The sequence below is a fragment of the Mauremys reevesii genome, linkage group 1, assembly GCF_016161935.1.
Source record: "Mauremys reevesii isolate NIE-2019 linkage group 1, ASM1616193v1, whole genome shotgun sequence".
Taxonomy (NCBI): domain Eukaryota; kingdom Metazoa; phylum Chordata; order Testudines; family Geoemydidae; genus Mauremys; species Mauremys reevesii.
In genome coordinates this window covers 242803992-242831706 of record NC_052623.1, presented here as the reverse complement: position 1 = coordinate 242831706, position 27715 = coordinate 242803992, and the positions used below count along the sequence as shown (strand labels likewise).

Here is a 27715-nt window from a genome sequence, read left to right as displayed (position 1 = left end):
ATTTTCCTGCACTTCTCTGACAGATGTCTTCTGCCTCTAACTTTAGAAAGGGGGATGGGATGGCTATTTTTGTAGCACACTCTGATACTGCTGGCTACTTTAGATTCTCTAGTTAAATGGAGAAAAAGACAGCAAAACCAACCTAGAAGTTATCAGAATGTGCAGAAAATGCTGCAACAAAATGTGGAACCTAGCAGTCCTTAAACTCTCAGTTTATTTTGGGTGCAGAGGGCACTGCAAGGCCTATATCACTTACATCTCATTTAAGTCCTGTGGGCCCAAACTTGCAAACACTTAAACATGTGAGCAACTTTACACCTATCAGAAGTGTCCCGTTGAGCTTAGTGGGGACTATTGAGGGGCATGAATTTATGTGGGACTTAAGTGGCATATAGGTCCAGATGCCAGGTCAGAATTATGGGGTTGGCCAAAAAATCAATATTTTTTTAAAAATAATACATTTGGGGTCCTTAATACAAACCTACTGGGTTTTAAGTCATATTAAAGTCACATTTATATTTGGTAGTTTTTCAAGCTTTTATCCATAACTTTGATGCCTAGATGTGTATTGCCTTTATTAAAAATGAAAGTGGAGATTCTTATGAAATTGCATGACTCCAGGAGCTGAGGCTTTAAGAAAGACACCAAATATTGCAAGACTCATGGTAATATCACAAGAGTCAGGCCCCTTAGTTCAGGGATGAATTTAACCCTTCCATAATTTTCCAGTAAAACTATATACATATATCACAGCTATGTATGCCCTGTCCTCAGATCAGGCAGCCTGGATTCCACTTCTCCAGCAGAAAAGATAGAAATCTGAAAATTCCCTCTGGAGACCCCAACCTCTATTTTTTTTTAATTTACTCAATTAAGTTTGAGAATCTCTAAATATCTCTCATCTTTCTGGTTCTCCCAAAACTCCTAAGACTGCTGGTCATCATTCTCTTGATTGCTCATCCCTTTGTAGAACAGCATAGGAAACCTTGAGGATACCTTTGACTAGAGTCCAGAGTCAAGCTTTCATTCTAGGGGGAAGGGAGAAAAAAAGAAACACAGGTCAGCAGCATGTACACGGAAATAACACGAGCGAGTCATCGAGAATGAGAATTTCTGCTTTGCTAGTAATTTGGAGAGTTTCTTTTTAAATAGGTTTTCTATGTGGATTTTCAGAATAGCAGTTTGAAATGGAAACAAGGGTATGCAAATTTTTTACAAGAAAAAAATCTAGGGAAATAGTAACCAGAACCCTCCCCCACCCCAACACACACACAAGACAGGCAGACAAATGGAGTCCTAGATCCAGTTATCTACCCCTTTGCCCCCACCCCCTCATGCACAGAGTTTGGGTGTGTGCTCTTGATCTTGTGTTACTCAGGAGGAATTTTGCCATTGACTTCAATGGAATCAAGAGGTACATGAGGTATTTTATATTGTTTTCTATTCTTCTAATTTTTATACTGTGCCTATCACCTTGGTACCTGAACACCTTAAGACAATTATCCTTCTCAATCATTTTGCTTAATCATCTTTTTAATCTTCTACCTTTTCATTAGCTTGTCTACAGGTAGTTTTAGCCCCAAAATGTAGGGCTTCTCTGTTTTCAAAGAAAAAGTTTGAAAAGTTGTAAACAGTGCTAACTTCTAAATTGATGAGAGTTTTGCTCAAGCATGGAATTATGAAATGTTGGATTTGCGCTGGTAGTAATGGAAATATTTGTTCTTGGTTTAAAAGTATAAAAACTACTATTTTTACTGCCTTGTTTTTCATGGCAGTTTAAAAGGTATGAAAAGAAAATATCCCTTCCCCCAAAGAGCTTGGGTTGAGAGTGGTCAACATGGAGAAAGTCCACAGAGAGATCCATAGGGAGCACCAAGGGAGACAAAACCCACTGAAGTTGAAGCTGATGTAGCAGTTGGCATAGTTGAAGGAGAAATAGGCATGAGCAGTGTCAGAGAAAGTTGGGGGAGGGGTTCTCGAAGATAAGTGAGTGTCTGACAGTGTAACAAGGGGCAGGGAGATCAAGGAGAATGAGTTGGCAAGGAAGAGGATGAGAATGAATGCAGCTTTAGTAGACTGGGCAGAAACCTGACTGGAGAGGATCCAAGGTGGAGTAGGGAGAGAGGCAGTCTAGGCACTGGGAATAAACAGAGCATGTGAGGAGCTGCGAAATAAAAGGAAGACGGGAGATTAGTGATAGAGGGAGAAGTGGGGGTTGAGTGAAGATTCCTCTGTGCTGTTGGAAACACTTGGGCCTATTGTGGTAGTGAATGAGAATCAGTGTGAAACTCACTATAGTAGACTAGTCTAGTTAAAGGCCTGATTCTCCATAGTCCTTGCACCTTTTGTAGTCATTTACAAACTGTGTAAAATGGGCTTAAAATGCTATCGTTATATTTGGTAGTTTTTTTTACTCCCACTTTGCACTGATGTGAATGACTGCACAAGGTGCAGAGTAGTGGAGAATCAGGCCTTCAATTTGAGTGAAATCCAGAAAGATGATAGGGGAGAGGAAGCCACTTGACGAAAAGCAAGTTCACCAGTTGTGAAAATTATTTCATATTCCAGAAGCTGAGTTGTTAAGACAGGAAAAAGTACTTTTTTAAAATGCATACTTTAACATGTGATTTTTATTTTGATTGATTAATTAAAGAGGGACACAATCTTCTCAGGTCCATGGTCAAGGGGGAGGGACTGAAATGACTTTAAGGACATTAGTGAGGCTAGTTAGATCCATGAGGGCCTTGGGTTCTGAACAGGCTGTCTTCCCCCAATCCCCCACCCCCAACTCCAATTAACATGTTAGTATTTTGCCAAGGCTCTGAGGACTGCTGTGGGGACAGCTGTTCCTCTCTGCCAGGAAAACAAGTAGTAATTCAGACCCAGCAGGGACCAAGTTGGCTGTGTCAGCCGTGAAGGCTACTAGGACAGAGTGAGTGTGGAAAATGAAACGATCTTCTCATCTGTAGAGATTCTCTAGGACTGCATGAGGCACATTTGCAGAGCAGCATTGGGAAGCTGTACCTGTTCTTTTGAGAAACAATTAATCACAAAGTTTATCAATCTGACACATGTCATGAGTCCTACATTTGACATAACTTTAAAAAAAAAAGTGAAATTGCAAAAGATGTTCCTAAATGGAAACTGAAGCAGAAGCAGCATTGCAGTCATAGATACTTGGTCTGCTTGCGTGGACACTGAAAAAACATAGTGCCTAACTTCAAAAGCTGCATTGAAATCCTAAACACAAACATAAATCTTAAACACAAAGACCATCTAGATGACATGATGAGGACCAAAAAAAAAAAAAAGACCCTGTACAAAAAAGCCTCAAAAGATGTTCATAAAGTACAGCTAGGGGTTTTAGATGTAGAGGTAGTAAATGAGTAGCCAAATTGCTACATACAATATCAGGCCGGGGGGCGATCAGCTTAAGACATAGGGCCAGATCCTCAGCTGGTGTAAATCAACATAAATCTATTGACTTAAGTGGGGCTGTGCCAATGTCTGCCATTGCAGATCTGGCCTAGGATGATTTATTATTGTTCTAGGCAGCACTAATTTATTATCAGAAAACATCTGCAGTTGGGTGTGGAATGATGTAAATGTTTCATTGGGTTTTGAGGCATTTACAGGGCCATCTGCACATGAGGGTGGTGAATGGGCTTCGTCTCAGACTGCAAGGGCTTAATTTAAGGCTGCTCCATAATTATGAGTTCCCAGATCCACTACTACAGATGCTGTTATATGTGTAGTAGTGCAGTTCTCTGTATACACACCCATTGTCAGTTACTATTTTTTCCCCAGAAGAGGATAGCTCATTATTAAAAGCAACTCAAAAATTTTAATGCTAACTTTGTTTTTGTCAGAAAATTGTATTTAAAAAAAAAGCTTGTGAAAAATTTGACCAGTAGCATTGATTTTTTTTTTTCAAATCAGAGGCATTGTCAAAATGGGAATAGAAATGGTTATTGAAATTTTTGCCTTTCCAGTGATTTTTGATTAAAAATATCATCAAAATCTTTGGAAAAAAGCGATCCATTTTAAACCCGACAAAACTAAAATAACTTAAACATTGATTATTTTTTCAAAATTGTTTTTCCCTTTTTCACTCTTCCCACTGTATATTAATTTGTATAACTCATTTTTGTCCCAGATTTCATTGGGCCTTACCCCTTTCCATGCATTAGTTTTTCTACAGAGGGAAATTTACTGGTGTAAACCTTTGGCCCTAATTGTCAGATAGGCTGGCAATCTCAGCTTTGTGGAAGAAAGGGACTGAGCTGTTCTCTCAAATGTAAGGTTAGTCCCGGAAAGACAGCATGGGCTAGAGACATGAGCACAAGATTTGCAGTTACGGGCTTTGTCCACACCAGTGTGCTCAAACTTTTCTTTTCGTGGACCACTTGAAAATTGTCGAGGCTCTCGGTGGACCACTTAATGATCTTTCCAAATGTCGTTTGTACAGTTAACTAACTATGGTGAAGTGCTTTGGATGAAAGCGCTATATAAAAAAAAACCTTAATAATTACAAAAATTTTTGTTCTACAAATAAAAGCACACAACTCATATTTTGATATCAGTAGTCTTACCTTTCTAATGTGATGGATGTGCCCTCTTTCTGCGGTCGCGGCAGCCTCTGAGCTGGGGCTGGGAAGGAGAGCCATCTCTCCTTGGCAGCTGCAGCCCTGGAGCTCAGGAAAGTCGCCTCTTTCTCTGGCCACCACAGCCCTGCACATCCCAAATTCCCCCCCACACCCTCTTCTCACCCCACCTTACGTGTGCGTCTTCTCCAGGGTCCAGGCACCTAATTAGTGGAGCCATGCCTGCGTGGCTCCACTGATTTAGGTGGGTGGCCCTTCATTGTCATGTGTGCGGCCGCTCAGGCGTACACCTTAGAGGGAACTATCCATGGACCACCTGAATGGAGCTTGCGGACAACTGGTGGTCCACAGACCACAGTTTGAGAACCTCTGGTCTACACTAACATTTTCCCTTCTAAAATTTCCCACCATTGCATCTTCATCAGTGGGACTAATGGTAGGAAGCCTAGTGTAGAAGGAGCATAGGTGGCTGCTTGTGTTTTTCTCACCATATCATCTGGACCTGCTCTAAGCAAGATTAGATGATAGAATAATTAAGCCACCTGCAGGTTGAATGTCTACACTAACAATCCACCACTGCTACCAGCAGAGGAAGTGAACTTGTGTTAATAATGGTTGGAAATTTTGAGGGAAAATAAGCTAAGATAGACAATCAGGAAGTTCTGACTTCTCCTTTTGGCTCCACCACTGACTTGCCTATGTGGCTTTGGGAGGTCACTTCACCTGTCCCTGTCTTAAGTTTCTGAATCTATAAAATGGGGATAATTACTTATCTTCCAGAGCTGTTATGAGGTTTAGTTAGTTAATAAGTATTCAACGCTTTAAGCATGTGAAGACTAACAACACATCACACTTTCATAGTCCCTTTCGGAACAAGGCTGAAGCATTGACAGGGCAAGGCTCTTTTCAATCAGTCTAAAACACCCGTGTGACTGCAGAGGAAATCTATTACTCATTTCCTGACTTAGCTGCAAATAAAGAACACCCTGCTGCCCAATCCCATGCCTAAGTAGACACGTCATCACTAATGTATTTGTCAGAAGAATAAAAGTGACAGAAGGGGATTACCCAGAATGTTTGGTGATTTTTTTTTCTTTTGTGCTGCAATGGCAGTCCCAGAATAGCCATATAGAATTTGCACCGAAACAGGAAGTTTAAAGAGAACTAGCTATGCTCACAGATGCCTCTTTGCTGCTTTGGCTTTACTGGAAGCTTGTGCCTTTGAGTACAAGAAATAACTTGGAGGGGCAAGGGAGGAGGAGAGCTGGGGGCTTAAATCCAAACAAGGTGGTGTTTAAAGAACAGACATGAAAGCTGTTTCTTTTCAAAGGAGAAGGGAGGAAAGGCACTGGAATGGCTCTTGCATGAGTCAGCATGGGGTCTACTGGAGTATGTGTCACTTTAGCTGGGAACCTGGCACCATGGAATGTGTAAAAAAAAAAAAATAATAATAAAAATTAAGGTCTGGTCTATATACAGTTTTTTGTACTATTATAATAATTATTTTGGTTAAGGGTGTGATTTCTTACTGCTATAGTTATATCTGTACCACCTCTAGAGTGAATGCAATTATACCAGTATAAAAGTGCCTTATACCTGTATAGCTTGTTCTCCTTCCCTTATGGCTGCTGAGCTCTTGAAAATCTGGCCCTGCATGCAAGCTTTCCCTTGTATGTATATTAACTTTCTTTCGGAGTACACAGCTCTTCTAGAGAGGTTAATACAGAAGCTAAAATATAGTTTGCATGTTAGCAAATTCATTGACAGTAAAAGAAATGAAATAAGAACAGTCAGTAAATGTTAAAAACTTTCAAAAATTGCAAGATAACTTAGAAGAATGTTATTTCTATTTCCTGATGTGAATTTACAGGCCAAATTGTAGTCAGTGCTTAGATGTAAAATTTGTTCTCATCATCAGGGTGAGGACTGAAACCACATTTTCCAGTTGTTTAAAGAAACAAGACCAGATCCTCTGCTGATGTAGATCTGTGTGACTTCACTGAAGCCACACTGATTTATAATAGCTGGGGATTTGGCCTAGTGTTCAGTGATTAGTGTTCAAAAATACCAGGGATATGGCATCCCACACTTTTCCCCTTCAGAATCTGGCAACGAAAATCCCAAATTACACAGTGGTACAGTATGACAAGGGTTTTGAAGGTATTTTCTGACTAGGACTGATCAATATTTACTTCCCCAAAAATCATTTAAGTACCTTATGAAGTCACATCACAAGCACCTTGGGGAAACTAAGCAGTGTCAAATGAAATAAAGTACTCTTGTGCTACATTTCCATAAGCCACATGAATAATCAGTGATGCTTTTAATTTTCTAGTGTTGCACTCTTCAACTGTATCAATTTACCAGTATTAGCATGGAATTGCAAAATATCCCACATTGCAGCATCACTACTATTTACAGGGTAAGGATGTTCTTGTGAGCTAAAACTTAGGGCAGGGAAGGAGCACACCTGGGTTCTATACCTGGTTCTGCCACAGACTTCTTGTTTGATCTTGGGCAGTTGTTTTCCCTTTTCACTTTGCCAAAAAAAATAAATAAAATTAAATACAGTGAGGAAGTGAAGATGCCAGGAAGATCGCTAGCTCTTCATTCATTTTTTTAATGTAACAAGGAAAAGCTGTTCTTTTTGCAAAGCAGGGATTTTAATATCCTATACAATAAACTGTGTTTAAATAGTGTTAAAGGTCCAAAATAAACTGAGTGTCAGGAATATCAAAGTTTAGATTTACACACCATATCTAGCGCAACCCATCTTCCCTAAAATAATAATAATAATAAATGTTGACATAGTATGAATTAAAGATTATTTTTATTAGGAAAAAACCTTCCTTTTGATTTCTCTGCTATATATTTGTTCTAAGTAACTTCACTACAACTACTAAAACTTGACTTTTGTGCACTTGTTTTTGTTGAAGCATTCTAATTCCTTTTGTAGCACTGGCACATTTTCTTAGATGGTTTTTAAACTTACTGAGCTCTTGAAAGAGCTCACTTGGTCTCCTTGATAACGAAGTCCATAAGGCCAAATTCTGCCCTCAGCTTCACAGGCACAGCTGTCAATGACTTCTGTGGGAGCTGCATGTGCGTGTTGAAGGGCAGAACCATCATTTTTAGGTGCATGTAAATGTTGTTGGAAGCCCATCAGAGGTCGTGCAGAACTCCTGGCATCAGGCCATATGGCATAGGGCAGATTGTATAGTCATCTCCTTCAGGATGCTTACTTTTAAAACATATTGTGTACCTGAGGGACCAGAATGTCTATTTTGGAGTCATTTTAGTCAATTGGTTAATTCAGTTGCAGTTGGGTCAATATTTTACTTTATTTCCCACCCTAAACTGTAGTGTTCTGTAGGGTTGCTGTGCACTATTAATCAGCTGCTGGATTCCACTCCAGAGGTGGTTAAGTTTCAGTAGTTAAGAAGTCATGCCTGTCTGATGGGATCCTTTTAGTATGAAAAGTCCTATGTAAATATAACTAATAATAATTTTATTGAGTTTAAACATATTTAGTCACCTTTCAGAGTGCATGTCATTCAGCAAGTGGAATGCAAGAGAAGAAAAGGTAATGAAAGCAGGTGTGTACTATTTTGTGTTTAGGGATTTTGCCACATTTAATTGTGGAATTAAATAGAATTCAGGAAATTGTGCTTACACTTAGTAGCTTTATGCCAGAATATCTCCTTCCTTTTAATTTTGGTAAACAGTGGAAAAACTGAAATTAAATTTTAAGGCGCAAACTGTTGAGTTACACAAGAGCATGCTACAAGGTCCTTCTGTGGTTTCTGATCAGGTTGTTCCTTGAAGGGGGTGATTTTTGACTGTGGCCTTTTTTGGGAAGAGCTTTTCTGACTCCTTTTGAGATTGTGTTGGAGTCCTTTAACAGCTATTGGGTTGATCTGTTAATTTATGTGTTGTACAGATGTGCTTTAGAACAGTGTGATTAAACCTATTTTTATAAATCTTAAACATAAAGGTGCAAATCTGCTTCTGAAACCTGTCAATGTCGATTTGATTTTTCTATACTGGAACATGCAAGTAATTAATATGAAGGCTTGTGACATTAGCTGCTGAACTTGGTACTTGTAATTTTTACCCTGGTTATTTTGTGTAATACACTTGCTTGCAGCTCACTTGGCGCCTGCGAAACCTCATCACATTGCATCATGATGTGATGATGCGATCTAATGACACAGATGGTTTCAAACAGTACATATTCCTGCTTTTTTAAATTCTAAATGAAGAACATTTGAAAGCCAAAATATTTAGAGTATTCTAATTTAAATGACACAGTTTTAAGCGGGGTAAGTAATATTCTAGATTAGAGGAAAAGATTACACAATTGACTTAAAAGCAACGGTACATACATTATTTTTAGTTTAAGAAAAACTGATCTTTTAAAGTCTTGTGTCAGACTAACCCAACCAGCTAGTGCAAGCCCTAAATGCTGCATCTAAAAATCACAAAATTTGTCTGACTTGTGCCCTTAAATTTATTTTTGTGTCCAGTGTCAGACGAGAGGGTACAATAGCCCTTGACTCAAATGGCCAAATTCTGTTCTCAGATCTCTTTTGACTTGATTGAATGCTGGCTTTATAGATCTGAGGCAGATTTTGACTTGATGTAACTAAATGGAATCCTTGACTCTAAAACAAAACCAAAACTAGCATCACATGACTGGTCACTTTGTGTGTGTGAGTGGGAGTAGCTCAGACTCCTGAATGGAACCCTGAGGTGAACAGACTAACGAGCAGAATTGGCCAGGATGATCCATTTTGCTAAGGCCTTGTTAGTGGTAATGCTCAGTAGCTAAGTGCAGAACGATGTGTTCACACTTATTGAAGGTTCTCTAACCACTACAGGAAGAGAAGAAGAATCAGCTTTGGTTAAGGTAGTAGTGTGGTATAGAGTTCAAGGGACAACCTGAGTCTCTGATTCAACATTTTGTGAATCCAAATAGAAGCTGGATATATTTTTTTTCGCTATGCATACAGCTGTCAATACAATTCTGATGGGAAAGTACCCCATCTAGTAGTATATCTGCACCCCCAAAATGTCTGAGTAGAATGATTGGAGTCTGTCTTCTGCTGTGTATCGTCCATGTGGTTTGTTCCTATAAGGTCAAGTTGGCTACAATATAGTTGTGAGTCTGGAATGTAATTCCCGTAGAGGGTGCTGTAAGAAGTAAGGAGAGACTAGAAGGCTCCTTCTTGTTCAGTACAGTGTCTGTTATCCTGGTGTAGGAACTCTCTCAATCTGATATTCAGGATTTTATCTGTTACCTTTATATCTTGGTAACAGATATCACTGTTAACGCTGCTTCTCTTGGCTTTGTGCGATATTCTCACTTGGGTATTTTTTATAATAATATATAATAGCTGGGTTAATTTCTCCCTACATATACCTCTTCTCTATACTAATAATTTACATATTGTCAGTCATCATGACTGAATAAATATTCATCTATACTTTTGATATGAAAATAGGGTTTTTTCATGGCACAAGGCAACGTGCTAATTTAGTTTTATTCCAGTATTTTAAAATATACTATGATGGGTGTATCATCCAGTTGGATTTATTCAAGCACAATATGAAAGTGGTCAGTACAAAAATAGGCATAGTTTTTTTTTTTTTACAGTAAAAGTCACCATGTTAAACTTGACAAAGATCACTATGGTGCAATACAACTTCAGAAGAGCATATTTACAGTACTGGAATGAAAACAAATTTAAACTACTTCTTGGGTTTCGATCTATCTTTAGGGAGAAAAATAAAACCAAGACATGTTCCAGTTATCGTTAAAGAGCCCATGGCATATTTTGTAGACTGGGATGTTAGCTTCTGTGTCCTGGCTAAATTCCAGCTCATATTTTGCCCACCTAAAAGTCTCCTTGCATGTTGGTTAAGTTATACTCCACTTCTAGCCATAAACTGCCATGTAATCTTTCTACTGTGCTATTCAACAGCTGCTCTGTTCTGCTGCAGAGGTGTATGTTGTAACATTTGGAAATCCTTTGGGATGAGAGTATCTATGTAAATGCAAGATATTATCATGTTTGTTATTGTTAATCACCTTCAGTTTTCTCATTCTTGTCCCAGTTCTGCTTAAGCGCCTAATTGTCTCCACACTTTGTAGTAAGGGAGATTGTCCCATTGAAATCAGCATGTGCACTATGTACAGTTAACACTGAATTACATTTAAAAGTACTTTCTAGGGCTTACCTTCTAGCTACCTTCTATAAATGTCCTAAAAACCACACGTATTTTGCAATTGGATTTAATTCTCGTTTGCAATTGATTTTTTTCAACATAGTCTTCAGGAATCAACTTAAGTTGATTTTTTTTTAAATTGTCTCCTTTTGAAGCTTGATGACAATTAATATAAGTAGTTGAGTCTTTGGAGGCAAATGTGTCATTTCACCCATTGTGCCATGCAAAAAATGTTGCTTGAAGCCACAGTAAAATCTGATGGTAAAATCTAGATTCATATATCCCAACTATTAGTGTAATGTGGACTTGCCCTTTTATAATATATTATGGGGTAATGGGGGGGTGGTGGTGGAGGAGTGGAGAAATGGGCATGTGAGACTTGAGTGTTCATTTTACACTTCTTTTGTGGAATTTGGTTATGTTTATCAAAACCATGTCCTTTTGTGCCCAGTTAAGACAAAACAGTGGATAAAATTTTCAAAGGCTCTTAAGTCCTATTTTCAAAAATGACTTAGTCACTAGAAGCTGAAGTTTAATTGAAAAGTCACTGGAATATAGGCTCTGAAATTATTTGGTGCTTTTGAAGATTTTACTTGGAATCTAAATCAAGGATGACTGTCGAGTGCAGAGGCCAAACTCTCTTTGACCTTTTTCCACAAAAAATGAATTCTCATCTGGTGGATAGAAAGAGGTTGATTTGTGTGTGTGAGATCCAGGGAAAACCTAGTGATCATGGTTGTAATTTTAGCTCTGCTGCTCTGTGAGAAACTAGTTTCGTGTAAAACAGAACCAAACCCACAAGTACTCCTGTTTTTTTTTTCCTAAATTGCCAATGATTTCCGTTGGCACTTTTTTTGGTCCGGAATTCAAGGGCAGATTTTGCCACCAGGATTACTAAAAGCATTCACTACCATTAAGCTTCAGCAAAAAATGAATATAATATGTTAATAAGAGTCTGCATTTAAAGGCGTAGCTGTGGCCATAGTGTGAGGATTTACCACCTGAATGCATAACATTCATTGTCCTCTGTTGTATTGCTGTTGATGTTATGCTGGTATTAAGGTAATGCTGATATGCAATTTGTTATCTATCCTGTTTTCCTTTTTATGACTTAATTTTTTACAGTGTAATTCTTTCAGGCACGTTTCTGTCAACTTGGCTTGTGCTTCTTGGAAAACTACTGAATCTTTGTCTCTCACATTCAGGCAATGACACTGTTGCTGTTTTATGATTCTGCAGGTTTTTAGCATTGGAAAAATAACATGGCTTTTTCTAAATGAAATTAGCCAAGCGTTAGTCTATAAGGGCTAGTGAACTGAAAACTCAAGTCATTCAGTCTGGGATCCCCAACCAATAGCACAATACCTTGTACTGTTTGACTAGTAATAAAATTGCCCTAAAATATATATTGTTGCTCATTTTCAAAAGGGAAGTGAGCTTGATGTTCATAGTTATATTAACAAAATGTTTAAAGGCCATGAAAACTGCTCTTGTGATGAAGTTATTCTCTAACTTAATCTTCATTAGAATTTGTGGAATTTTTTCTGTTGAACCTTCTTTTTGACAGAAAATTGGGTTTTGGATAAATGGATTTTTTGCTTTCTTTGGAAAACTTCAACTTTTCATCCAGAAACAGAACACCCCCCAGAACTGAAACTTTTCTGCTGAAAATAAAAAAATAATTAAATTCAGAAATGCTGCCATCATGCCTCCTGCAAGTTCTGGTTCAGGTGTGTCATTAGCCCCTTTTCCTCTAAGAGCAGGGCTCCTAATAAGGACATCTCCCAGCATGCACCACGTCTAGACATTCCTATGGTCAACTGGAGACCATCCTATACCAATGGAGATGTAGTTTTTTCTGTTCTATGTAGATTCTCATACTACACTCATCACAGTAATATCTCAGTGCCTTCCAGTAGTGCATTAACCAATGTAACTACACATCTTTCACATGCAATACATTCTTTTTCTCACCCTGACATTAGAAGAAGAATTTTGTGTCTGTTTTTTTGGGGTTTTTTGAGGGGTAGAGTTTGTGTGGAAGGTGGTGTGGTTTGTGATGGTCCTTAGTTCCTGGAGGAGTTTGTTCCACCACCTCAGACCAACCACCATGAAAGTTCTGTCTTCTGTACAAATAAGTTTTATCTTTATGGTAGACAGTACCATTCTGTCTGAGGAATGGAGCTGTTGACCCTGGTCTTCATCTCAGAACTTCAAGGGATCTTTCGGATACCCTAGGTCCAGGCCATTGAGTGTCTTGAAGATTAAGACTGAGACCTTGAACTGTCACTCAGTGTTTTATGAGAGACAGTGTAGCTAGGGAAGGGCAGTCTTGATGTGTTCTCCATAGCCCGTGTTGCAGTATTTTCTGCAGGGAGCCCAGTCTTCAGAGGAGGGTGGGGGTGTGAGGTATCTGAACTACAGTTCCTATGTGACACCACAGTGACATTTCCAAAAATTTGTTTTGATTTCCAGCTAAAAACTTTGTTTCCAATTTTTCATGGAAAAGGCAAAATTTTCAGTGGGGAAAATAAGCAACCATTTTCCAACCAGCTGTAATCATTCTCTCTTTATTTAATTTAAAAAAAAAGAGAGAGAGAGAGAGAGAGAGAGAGAGCTCCTCTGAGATGTTAAGTCTCAGAATGCTCCTATGAAGCACCCTGGGATCTTTGTTTGGACACTGTCACAGAAAAGTATGCTACAGACTGTAGCTCCCATTCTGCAATGCGCTTTGTGGGGGGGCAGGGTTCTGTCTGTGTGGAGCTCATTGAAGGATCAAGGTGTATATAGGGATTGCATTGCCCATTACTGAAATGCAGCTTTAACTGTGGGGTAAGGGACCGGTGGTAACATTGCACAATCTGGGTGCAGAGAAGAAAGAACACTTTCTTCAACAGCAACTCCAGGTTTCATTTTAGACTAAATGTAATTGCCCATTTTGAAGTTGGCCATGTTGAAGTTGGCATGAACATTGGTTAAGTGTAAACAGAGGTTATAATGCCTTCTTCAAAATCACTTCTCTTCTTGCAAAATCTGGATTTTCTTTGAAGGTCTCCCACCCAAATACGAACCAGACCCCTTATGAGATCTGTTGAGTTCACAGAATTAGGTGGTATTGTTGCAAGTTAGGGCCTAGAGAAGGTTTAACTACTTAGGAATGGATCCTCATAAAACAGATGGAAGAAAATAAAGAGGATAGAATGTTCAACCGTGTCTAATTGTCCCACTGGAAGGAAAATGTGGCCATGCCTATTCACCTCTAGAAGCCATTCATTCCCTTGCTTTGCACTCTCCCTGCTGTCAATCCAGAGAGTGTCTCGAACTTCATTTGTGCGCATTTCACACAGAGTTTGCTTATCAGTCTGAAAGGCGTCTGTCTGATCTTTCCTTTTACATGCTTTCACTTTTAAGATCTTCCCTTTCTTATGTAAAAAAGGCAATTAGAGTCGTATCTGTTTATTTTAAACAAAATGGCTGTTAATTAGCGTGATCAAAAACCCTGCCATTGTAGACTATGGGTTTCACTTTGTAGTCACACTAAATTGCGTACATTTTGGTGCCAGCTGACATGATAGCAACACAAAGTCTAGAGTTTTTTTTAACTTAATGAACAAACAGATTTATGAGGCTTTGTTATCTTCTGATTTAGATCTATAGGTTCTGAATGCATTATTTAGAGTTCTTGTTTCTTAATGACTAATGTCATGTTGTTACTTATTAAGAGTGCTTTAACTTACTGAAGAAGTTTCCCTTGCCTTTTGTATCCTATTTTTTCTTTTTCCTTCATTTTTTTTATGGCTTAATTAAACCCGTATGTGTAGTGTACACAAAACAGCTAAGATACAGTTCTGGGTAGTCTCATTTAGATGCCACATCACTGACTTTGTGAGAGTGGCGTCCTTCGAGCTTTTTATTTTAAAATTTCAACTACCTCTTGGTATTCAATTACAGTAGAAGGGGAGAGGTTCCCATAGACATGCTTCAATGCAGTCTAGCTGTGTTTTAGGATAGGAAAGGCATAATATAATGGGCGCAGATTGTGATTTCCTTACTCATGCTAGCTAGCCTAGCCATTACTCTTGTGTAAACCCCCTGACTTCATGCACATGACTGTTCACTCATGTGAGGCAAGGGATCATGATTTTCAAAAGTCAGTGGTAACTTTGAGTGCCTTTAATTCTGGGTGCCCAACTTGAGACACCTTACAGGAGCCTAATTTTCAGAGGGCTGGTGCTTAGCACTTTCTGAAAATCTAGCCTCTTTAAGGTGTCTCAAGTTGGGCACAAAAAAGAAATTTCTAATCACTTTTGGAAAAACTGTGACTCTGGACAATAGAAATTAGAGATGAAAATGACTTAGTAGGTCATTTGCTTCATTCTCTTCTCAGTGCAGAATTATGAACTGCAGTATCTCTCTCTCTCTCTCTCCTTTTGTTCAATCTAAACTTAAATATCCCTGCCAATTAAGTTTTCATCACTTCCCTAGAGAGACTATTCCAGAATCTAATAGATTTCATTGTTAACTTTCACAGTTTTCTGTTGATCAGCCTAAATTGACCTTTTAACCTATTACTTCTAATGATCATTTATTATACTGGTGTGTCATTAACGATCTACCTTTTTTTGTTAACTGGCCTTCATTCAAGGATGCAGGATGAAATGGTTATGTTGCTTGGAGAAAATCAAATGATAAATGCAGAACTAACATGAGTAACAAAGGCAGTAGGGTTACTTACTCAGACCATTTGCTGGTTTTGTTTTCACTTCACATTTTTATATACTTTGGTAATGATTCCCCAAGTACACATTTGATTTTGATGAAATAAGAAAATTATTGCCTGATAACATGATTGTACAGTACTTAAATATTAAAACATGTCTTCATGAATGTAAAAGAATATTGAAAATATTCTGATACCATTACACAAATTAAAGCTTTGCTCTCACTTAGATTTATTATTATTATTCTATGTGGAATAGAGGGGACCGAGACATGGGTGACAAAAATGAGTTTTAGAAAGACTTCAATATGAAGAGAGATTGAAAATGTTAACATTGTTTAGTAGAGCTGTATATGAACTGGAATTTCCAAATTTGAATGAAAACAAAGAATTTCAAAATTTCCATTGAATAGGTCAATCAAAACATTTCAGTTAGATAAAATTAAAACAAATCATTTTGACTTTGACCTTTTAAAAATAAAATAAAAGAAATTTCAAAATAAAAAGTTGTTTCAAAACAATCAATCAAACCATTCATGTGTTCCAAAAATGTAGAAATTGAATGTTTTGACCTTATCAAAACACTTCCCCTCCACCCCCAAATTTTTAAAACAAAATGTCATCAGAATTTACATATTTCCATGGGAAGTTCTGGGTTCTGATGAAAAAGAAATTTCTGATGGAAAAATATTCTGTCCAACATTTTTTGACCATCTCTGTTGTTGAGTTGAGAGAAGAGGTGAATAAGAGGAGATGTGATCAAGGTATCTAAAATAAAGATCTGTAGGATGGTTTGTAATAATAATAATAAAAAGCACTATAGAAGGGCTGTCATTGTCTGTTGCATTCTGTAGGGTTTTGAATAAGCAGCTACCAATAAAAATAAGAAAATAAGAGTAGATTCTTAATTTATTGGGAATTGTGACTATCATATGTTAGAGTTGCTAGTGTTAATCTTTATTTTTCCAGTGTTTGATTTCTGTGTTTAGTTAGTGTATTTTGTATTTCCTCATCTTAGCTACTCATGGATCCATTATATAGCAGATCCTACTAGATAAAACCATGGCTTATCTCCTTTAACCCAAAACAAACATAAAAGACCTATAGGTTAAATATTGGATTATCTTCTGATAGTCTGTGCTTGGGATGCAGGTGCCTAGACTCACTTATTCTCATCCCAGTTGCATTTCACTGACACTTCCTATTTGACTGCTCAGAATTTTAGTTTATGATGGTCTGAAATGAAGTGTTCACTTAGGAATTAACACATGAGGTTGCCATTGAAAAGATCAGGAGACAACTTGCTTGCTTGGGTAGAAGAGTAACATCTCCATCTCCTAAAATGCAGCAGTAGCTCTGGGTCCTCGTCCCAGGAGCTATGCAGCTCCATTCTCCATAAATTAATTTACTGATGGCTGCTCAAGTAGGACCTGATTCAATAAAATATGTTTGGCTTTAGCACCGTGGAAGCTTGTAAGAGGCCATGACAGAAGTCATGGAAAATCAATTTTCCATGGTCTTCTGTGGCTTTGAGTCAAAGCTCAGGCATATTTTATAATAAATTGGCCCCTTAACTCTTGCAGCACTGACATCTTTTCCAGACTGCCAGCCAAATTAATGTTTAGTGGGAAATAGATATAGCATATTGCAGCATTTAGAGGGTTAAAGAAAGGACATGTGAAACGGCCCACAGGGTGTAAATATTACTGTACAAGGTTTTTTTGCAATAAAAGTCCCTAATACGAATACCCTCAGTCACAGGGTGACCCCTTTAAAGGAAGTAAGTCCAGCTCCCTTGTGCTGGAACAGGTGCTGCTAGTTTGGCCAATTAAGAGGGCAGAGCAGCCCCTGGGATTATAAAGAGGCTGTCAGTAAAGAAGATGCAGGTTCCTGTTCCCTGGGAGGGGAGGAGGTGAAAATCTGCCCAGGGGCGGGTGGGTTGGCTGGATGGTGGGGGTGGGGCAGAGGCCCTCCAAGGAGAAAGGCCTGAAAGGTGATGCTCAATTAAAAGCATAGAAGAGTCCTGCAACAGGCAGGAGGGACCAAGAGAATCCCAGGATGGGCTAAAGAACTGTTTTGTGTTTGTTTGTCTATGTTTGGGAAATAAAACTGTGCCTAGGAAGAGACTTAGAGTACTGTATGGCTGTTGGCTCTTTATGGGTTGGGGACAAGCCAACACCTTGCACCCTAGCTATGATCGAAAGTTAGGTTATGTCTACCAGTATTAATTTGTTACAATGAAGACTTCTCTTTTATCTGAGAGCTGCTTGCTTAGCCAAATAAATTCCATGTAAATTCATTACTTTCAGATAATTGGGGTTCTGCTGTATACTCATCTTTGCATATGCATAATCAGAAGTGTTGGTTTGCGGATCAGCGTACAATACTGTGTGCTTCTCTGTGTATTAATGTCCACATGAGTGTAGAAAATGTCACACATAGCTCCCAACTAAATGGCCTTGTCTGAAGATGCTCTGTTTAAGGCTGTGTACAAGCACTGTCTGGAAAAGATGAAACTGCAGCAAAAGGTGGTAGGAAAAACAGAATCTATTGTGGTTTGAGGTAGCAGAGCGATCTTTTGTTCTCACACTTGGGAAGTAACCATTTCCCCCCAGAAATTAGTTCATTAGTGTGTATTGCTGTTCATGCAGGAAGGTGTGTGATGACCCATGGCTGTATGTATTTGAGTAGAAAATGTCACCTCACATCTGATTTGTAATACTCCCAACCTCTACTGGCCCAGGGCATATAATCTCTTGAATTCTTCCATAATGCACAGTGACTGCATCACTGCAACAGACTCAAAATTCCAATGTGTCCAAGGAGAGGATAATGGTTGCCACCTTAGATAAATGACAAGTTTGGGAAAGGTCAAAGCTCACTATGTTAAGACTACCTCATTGTACAGAAAAAAATATTTTCCTGACACTTTGGTTGGACTCTCTTCTTTGCCATTGGATGTGCAGATAGGAATTTAGGACTAAACAGGTACCCAGAGAAATGAGAGTGAGCATAGGGGTGTTATATTTTGATGTGGTTCTTAAATGGTCTTTCATTGTTAAATGGTCTTAAGTTGGAGGGTGAAATATGCTCTGAGTGTTGGCAGGAATTCGTAATGATCTTTAATTCTATACAGGTGTGTGCACAGGTGATGGGGTGGGGGAAGTACGGGCATTTGCATGGGTGTCAGAAAGAGCTCAAAGTGTGAGTGGTGATTTGTAAAAGGGAGAGAGGTGCACATGATTTGGAGAGATGGCAAAATGGGTTAAAATGTACTTTTCTTTTCCCTTCAGAGACCTGCTTTCCAATAGCCCTTTGGTGTGAAATGAATTTAGCAATCTCAGTCTAGTTCTCTGTGGGTATTTTTGCCTCTCTCCTATAACTATTTCACCTCCATTCCATGAGCTACACATTTCAACTTGATTGACAGTCTGTCCAGAAGAGACTGCTCAGTGCCAACATAGCAGGGTGGTGGGGGAGAGCATTCCAGACAAAGCCTGAGGTTGCATTGGTGAAGCTGTGTGCAGGTAGGTGGGAAGCTCGCTTAGTCTCTGTCTGCGCCAGGGCTATCAGTCCGGAGTTGTCATGAGCCCTAAAATACATTCTTCTTTCCACCATCCAAAAAAACCAAACAAAAAAAACAAAACACCCCAAGGCAGAGAGGTGAGGGGAAATAACTTTGAAGCTGAGAGGAATGACAGCCATGAGCAATCTGCTCTGTATTAAATGCTTTTACAGTGATCCAAAGAAGCTTCAGAAGTGACCAGTTCTCAAGTTGAAACAAGACAGGTAAACACAACTTTCCATGCTCTAATCCACTTAACATGGTCTCCATCTTTAACTATCCGCTCATTCTTATATAGCTGGCCCTATCAGTGCAAATATTTCTATTCCCTGGAGTAGGGGATAGATTAACCGTGTTGTTGTACTGCTTAGTTTCTGACTGAACTTCTTTTTTGTTACTTTCAGTGTAAGATGTGTGTGGGGTTTTTCTTTTCTTTTGAAAGCTATAAAGTACAGTGACAGAAACCATCATATTGAATTGGACATGCTTTCTACAGATTTGTTAAGGATTTACTCTACACATTTGTAGTGTTTAGTTGCCATGGCAATGACCTCGGTGGCAAGAGGGAACAGCCTTTAGGTTGGACCTCAGATTTTCCTTTCATTTCCAGTTAATTTGATTTGACTGCAAAATGTCACTTCCATTGCATTGATTAAGCTTCATTGCTGCCACCAGCCCTGTTAGAAAGGTTAAAGGACAGGCCAGTGGCTGTCATTTTGCTCCCCCCCCCCCCACCCTTTTCTGATATCAATACAGATGGGCTTTTCAGATGAAAAATGAAAACTCCTTTCCTTATCTCTCTCTTAATTCCTACAATGTTCTTGAGTAATAGCCAAAAACAATGCAGCAGCACTATGGCAAGATGCAGATTTGTGCAGCATTTCCATAGATGACTGGTATTTTTTAAAAAATTAAGGATTTGTTGCATTAATGGAGGCTTGATTTCTGTCTTTCCACTATATCACCCTGAAAAGTAAAATAAAAATGAATTTATGCTCCAACACTTTTCATACCCAGAAACGATATTTGAAAGAGGACGTCATCTCTTTATCAAAGTCTGCTTTATCCATAGGGTGTAGAATGACTGCCTGCTGGCTTTGTTAACACTAGTAATTAGTGGAAGCTCAGTGCAAAGAATTCTCTTTTGGACAGACTGTTTCTAGTTGTTTTGGCATTTGCTGATTATGTAATAGGCATCAAACAGATATTTTAGAGCATTGGTAGAAGAGGATCAAAATTAGAGAGTGGCCAAAACAGGGACTATATAAACAAGCCATCCCTTATTAAAAACAAACAGAACAACAAACCAACCAACCTTTCCAATACTTCCTTATTCTACCATAATGGTCAAAACACTGGAACTTACAAGGGTGACACACACTGCTCTGCTTTGGACCATAAAGATATAATATTTGTACTGTAACTTATAATGGTTTCTCATCTCCACCCAGATCTTCACTCCAAAATTGTGCGTGTGTGTGTGAGAGATAAAAGATGGAAGGGATTGGATAAAATAGAATTTGAGCAGTGTAGTTTTACAAAATCCAAATAACCTCCATCTGTGCTCATCTCTAAAAATGAAAACTCATATAATCAGAAACATAAATTACTGTACGTAGTTAAGATCATATCTAGCTTCCTGTTACAAGCCAGGTTTTCAACCCTCTAGCTCCACTTCAACTAAAAGAAACTTCTTGAAATTTTGCATCTTGCATCTCATGCCGGGGTGAAATTTTTCTAGAGTAGTTCGGTAAAAACTGAGGGAAAGACGTTTTAATGTTAAGTTGTTTTTCAGATTTACCAAGTGTTCGTTACAGAAATATTTAAAACATTATTTAGAAACTTTTTTTGAACCTTTTTTTTTATGGTCTCAGAAGCTCTCTAAAATGGCTTCACCAAGAGATTCTTAATTTTTCCAGTTTGTGAGCTTGTCTACATGGTGCGTTAGTGTACATTAGGGGTGTGTAAATTCTAGGATGCACTTGCTTGTTGCACACTAATTGTCCTGAGTGGATCCTGTAGGCGCATGCTAAAAGTTCTTTATGCAGTAATGTTGTAGTGTTTTGAAATGGGACTACGTTACTGCGCATTAGGGAACTTGTAGTGCACATCGGCAGAGTCCACATGTGGGTCAGTTAGTGCAGGCTATTCTAGTGTGGACTAAAAATTGACACCCCTCTGGTGTGGACTAAAGCAATGTGTAGATGAGCCTTGGGTGGAAATGAAAAATAAATAAATTCAAAATATTAAAACAGCTTAGTAGGCAGAGAAGGTTTAACTAAAACTCCTTAAATCAGAGATCTAAATAGGATGCTGAGAGAGAAGTCTTGAAGGGGTCAAGGGAGAGGAAATATTCACCCAGCCACTGGGTAAGGACACAAGGGAAAACTGGGAAATGGAAGGACTGAGTACAGCTTAAAGGACTTTGTAATTTTAGGATTATTTTTCTTCCGCTGGCTGAACTAAGCTAAACATGAAATCCTGTTGCTTTCTGGTAGGAGGTTTGGACCAACTTGAAGGGACTCCCCAGCTCTTTCTTGCTGTACTGTTGTCTGGAGTGAAGAAATGCTCTGTATACAACACTGAAGGTGTGCACCTCTGAGGGGCAGGATGCAGTGGGTTTGGGTTTTTTTCATTTTTTCTCTTCCCTTTTTTTGTGACTTGTGGCAATAGCCTGGGCCAGACTCTCTGGGGTATTTTTGCCTGTCTGGAATAGAGAACAAAGTTTAAAATAATTTGTAAATGCTTATAAAAGTTGACTTGTTAGTGACTCCTAGGCAGGGATCATAGGAGAAAATGTGGAAGGGGCAGATGAGTGGGAGGTTTGAGGAGGAAATAACATTACTATTTAAATAACCTTGTATCAACTCCCATCATGAGTTGTTGGTGGGGATTGAACTTGGGACTTTCATCCCACAGGCCTCTACCAGTAGAGCTGAATGGGTAGCTTACTGAGTTGGTAGTGGTAGTGACTGTTAGCTATTTTATTTTATATATAGACTGGCCACCAGAGGGGGACACAATCCACTCAGTGTGTTACATTGCATGCTCTTCCCTAGCATGAGTTACTGCCATTACTTCCCCGCAGTCCCTCCAAAAACATTGAAAGAAAAATAAACCAATGAAAAATGGAGGGGGAAAAGGAGAGGGAAGAGGAAGCCACCTAATTTGTCAAAAAATGAGCATGAAGAAACGAGTGGTACAATTGCCATAGCCTAGGACCTAGGTTTATGAGTGGAAAGAGACTTGTCCAAAGACTGATGGAAAATAGCATACCCACCTAGTGGTGACTGACCCACTCTAGTAAGTGTCTGTATGTCAAGGCTCCTGTAGCAACCCCTTGCCACCTCCTGTGTGATTCATTGTTAGGAAAGGTTGGAGAAAACTGATCCATTTTCCTACTGAGTGAGTTGTTTACATGTGCTGAGTTCTTCCTGCTCTTTGTGCTTCAGTTTTCCATTCTGTAAAATAGGGATAACAGTATTTGGTCCCCTTCATAAAAGCACTTTCTGATTCTCAGATTTAAGTGCTAAACATTGTTAATTTTCATTCTTACGGGCTATTTTTGAAAAAAATTAAGGGCATAAAAGTAACCACTAGAATCAGTGGGTGCTGATCCCAGACATAGTGCCACATGGCAGGGGTATAAAGTTTTGGAACACCAAGCCATGTCATAGTACAGAAGCCAGGATATAAAGTGCAGTATCTTGCTAGCCTTCCTGTATGTCAGATTTTTTTATTATAATCCTTGTGTGTAAAAACAGGGTGGCTAGAAAAAGTGAATAGGATGACAGAATTCCTAGAATCTCCCACTGCACTCTAGCTTGAATCATTGCTGACAAAGGACAGACATTTTCAGTGCATTTTTCTCTTGAACAACAGGGGAATTTGTTGTTTATAAAGCCACGATTCTCAACTCCCTGATGTTCCTTGCAACCACTCCCACTCCACCGTGTCCACCCTGTTACCAAAAGGTACTACAGGCAATCCTCGGATTTATGACACAATTGGTTCCTGAAAATTGTCGTAAGTCGAAACATTGTAACTTGGAACTGCAATCCACTCCATTGTGGGACTGAGCGTCATATAGTCGAAACCAGTTGTCATAAGTCAAATCAGGGTGTCGATTCAGAAGCATCGTAAGTGCCGTTTGTCGTAAATCAAACGTTGTAAAGTCAAGGACTCCCTGTATTGTCACTCTGCCTGATCCTGCAAGGTGCTGAGTTCCTCCCAGGAGATGCTGAGCTTCAGTTCCTGTGGACTTCAGTAAGCCATGAGGCAACTTGCTTGGGGCTCTCAGCACTTCAGAGTGTTTGGGCCCTCAGTGCACACAGTGGCACTGGAGTCAAATCAGCAGATATTTTATACCTCAGAAGTGCATCATTGTTTTTTGAGGCTTTAGTTTTGCTTCATTAACAAAAGATGTGAACTTACCCGGGTAAACATTATTTGCCCTATTTCAATCTCTGAAAGAGATGCTGCGTGATTCCATTACACAAAGTGAGCAGGACTTGGAGGCAGCTCCAGAATTTTTTTTTCTCTTCCCAGCAGGAGTTGAGTCCTGGCACTTCTCCCCCAGAATCATTTCTTGCTGTTTTCTTTCAAACAAGAACAAAAAAAACGAGGCAAAGAATAAAAGGAAGAAGTAGGGAGATTTGAAGGAGGATGGCTAATTCTGGGGTCTGACAGGACCTGTTTGAAACTACTCCCACCCTCTCTGTCATGCACCCCCTCAGACCATGCTGCATTCTTCAGAACCCTTTATATGCTGCCCCCCTCATGCATACAATTCTAAGTGCTGTTTGCTTTTAAAAGACAACCATTTATAGTGGGATTCCACCTCTTTCTCTTTCCTTGTGAGACCTGAATAATCATGACATCCATGTATTCATATTGTGATATTGCATTAATATCTGCTGTTCTGTTTGGTGATTAGAGCTGCAAAACACTTTTGTAGGGACCCTCCCCCCCACAAAAAAACCCCCACAAACAAAAACCCCTTAGATGAATTTGTCACCCGTTTTTAGATTTTATTACAAACCTAAAACTTGGCCAGGTTCACTGACCGCACTAAACTGGGGCTGAATTTTGAGTAAAGCTGAATATATATATATATAATATATATATATATAAAATAAAAAATGAATTTTTTGGGTGGAAAGCTACAGAGGTCAGAGTCTTTTGAACCAGTTCAGTCCAAAAACAGACAAAGCTTGGTTGGGACTTTGTTTTGGACTTTTGGGGTTTTGTGAAACTTAAAATGTATTGAACCACAGGGAGTTGTAACCCAAAGTGAAGAGGTTCCAATGAACCCTTATGAACTGAAACAGCTTTTCAGACATTTATCATGGGTTTATGTCATGGCTATACTCATCATATCAGTGTATTGCCATTGTGGCACATACCATGGATCTGGGAGTCTTTAACTGAATTGGCCTGACCAGTGGACCTGTGGAACAGAGCAATGAAAATCACATGTATTCTCTGAATGTAGGTATGGGTGGTGACCCTACTTTTAGAGAATGACATTTGGACTGTAAACTCTTAAGTTAGAATGCAAACTTTAATTCAGATTGTGAGCTCTTTCAAACACAAATGAGGCCTTTGGGCAATCCCTTAGTGTGTGTGTATAAAGTAACAATAAGATGAAATCATACAACTGTTTTCATATTATTAAAATTCATGATGGGTTTTCCGTTAGGTTTCATCATGGTAAAACTTTACTGCTACAGCAGGTCTAAACCTCTGTCTTTTATAGTAAATGCAATGTGAACAATGCCATCCTGTAGTACTATCTTAGTGGCAGTAAAGACTGTAAAATCATGCACAGTAATAGGACTGATTTGTGAGTGACCGATAACATAAGAATGGCCATATTGGGTCAGACCAATGGTCCATCTAGCCCAGTTATCCCATCTTCTGACAGTGGCCAGTGCCAGATGCTTCGGAGGGAGTAAACCGAACAGGACAACTATTGCATGATTCATCCATGCCCTATCCCCCAGTCACAGCATCTGGCAGTCAGAAGCTGAAGCACACCAAGAGCATGGGATTGGATCCTTGACCATCTTGCCTAACAGCCACCGATGGACCTATCCTCCATGAATTTACCTAATTCTTTTTTGAACCCAGTTATACTTTTGGCCTTCACAACATCCTTTGACAATGAGTTCCACACGTTGACTATGTGTTGTGTGAAAAAGTTCTTTCGTTTGTTTGTTTTAAACCTGCTACCTATTAATTTTATCGGGTTACCCCCGATTCTTGTGTTATGTGAAGGGGTAAACAACACTTCCCTATTCATTTTCTCTGCATCATTCATGATTTTATAGATCTCTATCATACCTCCTCTTAGTTCTCTTTTCCAAGCTGAACAGTCCCAGTCTTTTAAGTCTCTCCTCGTATGGAAGCTGTACATACCCCAATCATTTTTATTGCCTTTCTTTATACCTTTTTTAATTCTGATATATTTTTTTTGAGATGGGGCCACCAGAACTGTATGCAGTATTCAAGATGTGGGGGTATCATGGATTTATATCGTGGCATTACGATATTTGCAGCTTATCTATCCCTAATTTGCCCTTGTCGGTACCGGGCAAATTAGTTGAAACAATAGTAAAGAATAAAATTGTCAGACACATAGAAAAACATAAACTCTTGAGCAATAGTCAACATGGTTTCTGTAAAGGGAAATCGTGTCTTACTAATCTATTAGAGTTCTTTGAAGAGGTCAACAAACATGTGGACAAGGGGGATCCGGTAGACATAGTGTACTTAGATTTCCAGAAAGCCTTTGACAAGGTCCCTCACCAAAGGCTCTTACGTAAATTAAGCTGTCATGGGATAAAAGGGAAGGTCCTTTCATGGATTGAGAACTGGTTAAAGGACAGGGAACAAAGGGTAGGAATTAATGGTAAATTCTCAGAATGGAGAAGGGTAACTAGTGGTGTTCCCCAAGGGTCAGTCCTAGGACCAATCCTATTCAATTTATTCATAAATGATCTGGAGAAAGGGGTAAACAGTGATGTGGCAAAGTTTGCAGATGACACTAAACTACTCAAGATAGTTAAGACCAAAGCAGATTGTGAAGAACTTCAAAAAGATCTCACAACACTAAGTGATTGGGCAACAAAATGGCAAATGAAATTTAATGTGGATAAATGTAAAGTAATGCACATTGGAAAAAATAACCCCAACTATACATACAACATGATGGGGGCTAATTTAGCTACAACGAGTCAGGAAAAAGATCTTGGAGTTATCGTGGATAGTTCTCTGAGGATGTCCACGCAGTGTGCAGAGGCGGTCAAAAAAGCAAACAGGATGTTAGGAATAATTAAAAAGGGGATAGAGAATAAGACTGAGAATATATTATTGTCCTTATATAAATCCATGGTACGCCCACATCTCGAATACTGTGTACAGATGTGGTCTCCTCACCTCAAAAAAGATATTCTAGCACTAGAAAAGGTTCAGAAAAGAGCAACTAAAATGATTAGGGGTTTAGAGAGGGTCCCATATGAGGAAAGATTAAAGAGGCTAGGACTCTTCAGTTTGGAAAAGAGGAGACTAAGGGGGGACATGATAGAGGTATATAAAATCATGAGTGATGTTGAGAAAGTGGATAAGGAAAAGTTATTTACTTATTCCCATAATACAAGAACTAGGGGTCACCAAATGAAATTAATAGGCAGCAGGTTTAAAACAAATAAAAGGAAGTTCTTCTTCACGCAGCGCACAGTCAACTTATGGAACTCCTTACCTGAGGAGGTTGTGAAGGCTAGGACTATAACAATGTTTAAAAGGGGACTGGATAAATTCATGGTGGCTAAGTCCATAAATGGCTATTAGCCAGGATGGGTAAGAATGGTGTCCCTAGCCTCTGTTCGTCAGAGGATGGAGATGGATGGCAGGAGAGAGATCACTTGATCATTGCCTGTTAGGTTCACTCCCTCAGGGGCACCTGGCATTGGCCACTGTCGGTAGACAGATACTGGGCTAGATGGACCTTTGGTCTGACCCGGTACGGCCTTTCTTATGTTCTTATGTTATGTTTTAAAAATGGGTTTTTGTTTTCCAGTGTGCATTACTTTGCATATATCAACACTAAATTTCATTTGTCATTTTGTTGCTGAGTCACTCAGTTTTGTGAGGTCCATTTTTAACTCTTTGCAGTCTGCTTTGGACTTAACTATCTTGAGTAATTTTTTATTGTCTGCAAACTTTGCCACCCCACTGTTTACCTCTTCTTCCAGATCATTTATGAATATATTGAACAGCACTGGTCCCAGTATAGATCCCTTGAGGACCCCACCATTTACCTCTCTACATTCTGAAAACTACCCTTTGTTTCCTGTCTTTTAACCAGATACTGATCCATGAAAAGACCTTCCTCTTATCCCATGACTGCTTACTTCACTTAAGAGCCTTTGGTGAGGAATCTATCATAGGATTTCTGAAAGTTCAAATACACTATATTCACTGGATCACCTTTGTGCACATGCTTCCTGACCCCCTCAAAAAATTGAAATAGATTGGTGTGTCGTGATTTCTCTTTACAGAAGCCATGTTGACTCTTTCCCCAACAAGTCGTGTTCA

The 27715-nt window shown here is 39.1% G+C and overlaps 1 protein-coding gene across 34 annotated transcripts in view; it reads left to right on the top strand.

Annotated features, from left to right (window-relative positions):
* SOX5 (SRY-box transcription factor 5) overlaps positions 1-27715 on the top strand; it is an 862257-nt gene that overhangs the window by 66619 nt on the left and 767923 nt on the right. The window lies entirely within an intron of this gene.